The sequence below is a fragment of the Elephantulus edwardii genome, unplaced genomic scaffold, assembly GCF_000299155.1.
Source record: "Elephantulus edwardii isolate Elephantulus edwardi_28Jun2011 unplaced genomic scaffold, EleEdw1.0 scaffold00166, whole genome shotgun sequence".
NCBI classification, from domain to species: Eukaryota; Metazoa; Chordata; class Mammalia; order Macroscelidea; family Macroscelididae; genus Elephantulus; species Elephantulus edwardii.
Genome location: NW_006399916.1, coordinates 993,492 through 998,377, shown reverse-complemented (window position 1 = coordinate 998,377; position 4,886 = coordinate 993,492).

Genomic DNA, 4,886 nt, shown 5'->3' with positions numbered 1-4,886 from the left:
TATATATTTATAATCTTGAGTCATTTAACCTCCCAAACCACTAAGGTGAATGTTGTTATCCATATCTTAAAGTTGAAGAAACTGAGACACAAGGAGGCTAGGTAACATGCCATTTCCTGTTATTAATATCTCACAGCAATATAGTTCATCTTTCCACGGTAAAGAACTATTTCTAACTATAGCACATACTCTATTTGTCTTTCCTTAGATTTTACATAATGTCGCTTTTCTGTTCCAAAATACCCCCCCCCCCAAACCACCACAGGCATCTGGTTTCCATGTCTCCTTAGCTCCTCTTGGCTGTGACCATTTCTCAAAAGGTCTTTGTTTCTGATGACTAAAAGTTTCAAGTGATATTGGTCAAGTGAAGAACACATGTTATCTATCAATCTTAATTTGTTGTTGGCAGAGAAGTATAAAGCACTTCTTTTCCCCCTTTCCACATTGTACTCTTTAGAAGGAAGTTACTGTCATGATTTAAATTTTATCCTCTTAAAATATGTGTCAACTTGACTGGGCCATGATTTTCAATATTGTGAGGGTATCATCCATTGTGTTATCGATAGAATTATTCCCCATTTTAGGACATTTATTATAAATCTTAATATCTACCTATAAAAGAGGCAAGGCTAGTTTGTTGTGTCTTGAGTCACTGCCTTACAAAAGGGTATGACCAAAAAAAAAAAAAAAAAAAAACAAAAAAAAAAAAAAAAAAAAAAAAAAAAAAAACCAAAAACAAAAGGGCATGACTCAAGTCACACTTTACTCAAGTCACACCCTTTGTCAAGCCACACCCTTACTAAAGTTTGGACCTTGCTTGAGTCAGGCCTTTTTTCTTTACAAAAGCAAACTCTTTCTGCTTTTTTTGGAGTGCCTGGTGGGTTTGAACTGCTACCCACTTAATTAAAAGTCTAATGCCCTAAATAAAGTTCTACCAAGAACTAGAGAGAAGAATCAGAGAGGACCTTATTATGACCAAGACAGAAGAGCCAAGAGCAGAGCACATCCTTTGGGCCTAGAGTCCCTGTGCTGAGAACTTCCTAGACCCAAAACAAGGTTGATGTCAAGACACATGGGGATCTCCAGGGAATTGGGAAACAGAAATAACAGAGAGCTGGCACCCTGAATTTGAACTTCTAAATTCCTATATTGTAAGATAATAAATATCTCTTATTTGTGGTATTTTTGTTTTAGCAGTGTCAGTCAATCAAGATACTATGCACAGCTCACATTTAGGAGTGGGATGTTATACAAGCTAATTTTATTGTTGTTGTTGTTGTTATTGTTACATGCTATTGAGCTGGAACCAACTCATAGCTGATCCTCCAGGGCATTTTCAGAGACTATAAATTGCATGAGAAGAGACTACCCATCTTTCTCCTGTTAAGTTTTATCGAGAGAACTTTATTAAAATGATATATAGTTTTTTAATGTGTACAATGTATTGGCTTGTTGTATATTCACAGAGTTGTGAAACAAACATTACAATAATTTTTAGAGCATCTTTGTTATGCTTTAAAGAAGTCATTAGTAGACATTCCCATATTCCCTCACTCCCACCCCTACTCTCCTCCCTTGGCCTCAGCAACCACTGACTGTTGTTTTTAAGTGTCATCGAGTCATAGATGACTCATAATGATCCTATGAACGAAAAACCTGAAAACTTGTATAACTTTCATAGTTTCTCCAAGTTCATAGAGTTTCTGGAGGGAAGCTATTTCAGAAGTGGATGCTACTCCTGCTTCCAACCTTGTTTAATCAGGGAGCTCTACCAAACACTGTCCACCATTGGTAACCATTATCACATTTAACCCATCAGTGTCACAGTGTTTAGCATCACAGCAACCATGTGTTACCTCTGTACAGCAAATGGACAAGTGCTCTACTATTTAGAAGAATGTTTGACCAAAACCAATTAAAACCAGGCCAGAAGGCCACAGATTAAAATCACCCACCTTTATTTAGCTTAGTAGCATAACTTTCTTTCCACAAGGCCCAGAGAGCTCTATGTTGGTGTTGATGTTGTTAGTGCCATTAAGTCACATATGACCTACAGCAACCATATGAATGGAAGACCTGAGCACTTGTATAACTTCCATCATTTCTCCACTGACTGCTTTCTGTTTTTCACAGATTTTTCTATTCTTGACATTTAATATAAATAGAATTGCATATTTGATTGCCATTTGGGATTGGCTTCTTTCACTCACCATAATGTTTCTGAGACGCACTTATGTTGCAACATGTTTCAGGAATTATTAATTTATTGGTTGAATTATATTGTATGTGTGAATACATATCAGTATATCTATCCATCATTTAATAGGCATTTGAGGAATGTTTACCTTTTAGATATTATAAAGGGTACTTACAAGGACATTCGTATGCAATTTCTGTGTAAATATGTGTTTTCATTTCTCTTAGGTTTATATATGTGGTTTAGCAATATAATGAAATAGCTGAACTTTATGAAGAAAAGAAAATCATTACTGATGAAAGGGCCCTGCTGGCAGTTATGGGCTCTGACCAGGAAACCCCAAGTGATTGTCCTGAAAACTCCTAACCTAGGCCCAACCTCTGACCTGTTGGCAGTTCCCAAAGTGCAAATGTATTGAGAATGAAGTCAAAGTAGCTTCACATAAGCCTACTTATACATCTCATTCTGTGCCAAATAACATAGATCACAAGGAACAAATAAAATGTTGTTGTTGTTAAGTGCCGTCAAGTCTCTTGCGACTCATAGTGACCCTATGTATAACAGCCCTAAAATCTTCTCTATCCTGTGCCAATTGCACTGTCTCTGACACACCCATCCTGATTACCCCAGTCACTGAATTAATCAACCTCATAGAAGGCCTTCCCTTCCTGCTCTGTCCCTCCACCCTCCGAAACACGATGTCCTCCTCCAAGGACCGGTCCCTCCTTACAACATGTCCAAAGTATGTTAGACAAAGCCTCAGAATCCTCTCCAGGATGAATCTGCTGTTTTCCTAGCAGTTCATGGTACCCTCAGTACTCTTCTCCAGCACCACACTCAAATGCATCAATTCTCCTTCTATCCTCCCTAGTCATTGTCCAACTCTCTGATGCATAACAAGTGATTGCAAAGACCATGGCCTGTATCAGGCGCACCTTAGTTTCCAGAGAGACACCGTTGCTCTTCAGTACTTTGGAGAGGTCCCTAACAGCAGACTTTCCCATTGCAATATGTCTTTTAATTTCCTGGCTACTGGTGCTAAGAGTGTTGACCATGGAGCCAAGCGAACTAAAGCTGTGAACAATCTCAGTCTCTTCACCATCCATCCTGATGCTGTCAATTGGTCCGGTGGTGAGAATCTTTGTCTTCTTGACATTGAGCCTCAATCCGTATTGAAAGCTGCAGTCCCTGACCCTCTGCAGCAAATGCTTCAGGTCCTCCTCAGTTTCAGCAAGCAGGGTTGTGTCATCTGCATAACGCAGATTGTTGATAGACATTCCACCAATCCTGCCCTCCTGCAGTAAGCTCTTCAAGTCCTCCTTAGTTTCAGCAAGCAGGGCTGCATTGTCTACATAACACAAGTTGTTGATGAGTTTTCCTCAAATCCTGATGCCACACCTCCTTATAGAGTCTAGACTCAGATACTGTTCTAAATCTGAGCAAATCATAGACAGTCTAGGAAGAAGGACTGGCCATAGAATTTTGAAATAACAGGCCTTCAAAAGCCCTATGTACAATAGAACACATCGAGACTAGCAGATATGACAAGTGAGGCTGAGCCCTCAAGTATAGAAAGACAAAGGAGGAGGAACAGTTGTAAGCAGACACTAGTGATTGGAACGTGGAATGTGAGAAGTATGAATGTAGGAAATTTGGACATTGTTAAGAAAGAAATGGAACGCATAAATATTGACACACTAGGTATTGGCAAAATGAGATGGACTGCCATGAGACATTTAAAGTTAGACGATCTTATGATCTACTATGCTGGAGATGAAAAGGTGAGGAAAAATGGGGTTGCTTTCATAGTTTCAAGTCATTTATTTTTTTTTTTTAGTTTTTTTTCTTCTTATTTTGTGTGTGTATACTGTCAAATCAGATCTGACTGGTACAGGAGGAGATTGTTCCTCCTTCTCCAGCAAAGCATCTGGTGGATTTGAACCGTGTACCTCTGGGATTGCAGTACACCTTCTTGCCACTAGGCCACCAGAACTCGCCTCAAGTCATTTCTAGATCGATCTTGAAATACAATGTTGTGAGTGACAGGATAATATCCATTAAATTCCACTATCATTCAAATATATCCACCAACAATTAGAACCAAAGAGGAGGAAATAGAAGATTTCTACCAACTTTTGTAGTCAGAAAGTTATCAAACATACAATCAAGATGCATTAATAATAATGGGTGACTGGAATGCAAAAGTTGGGAGGAACAAAGAAGAATAATCAGAAGTTGGAAAACATGGACTTGGTGAAGCTGAAGGTAGAATGATATAATTCTGTACAATCAAGAATGTATTCGTTGCAAGTACATTTTATAATAAACATAAATGCAGGCTATACACATGGATTTCACCTGATGGTATGCCTAGGAATCAGATCAATTACATCTGTGGAAAGACTCACTGGAGAAGCTGTGAAAACTAGGCCAGGTGCTGATTGTGGAACAGACCACTAACTATTCATACGCAAGTTCAAGGTAAAGCTAAAGAAAATGAAATTAAATCCATAGGAACCAAAGTTGACCTTGAGTCTATCCCACTCAAATTTCAATACCATCTCAGGAACAGTTTTGAGGCATAAATATATATATTTCTCTCTCTCTCTCTCTCTCTCTAGATATATATATATATATATATAGATAGATATAGATAGATAGATATATAGATATGTAGATATGTAGATAT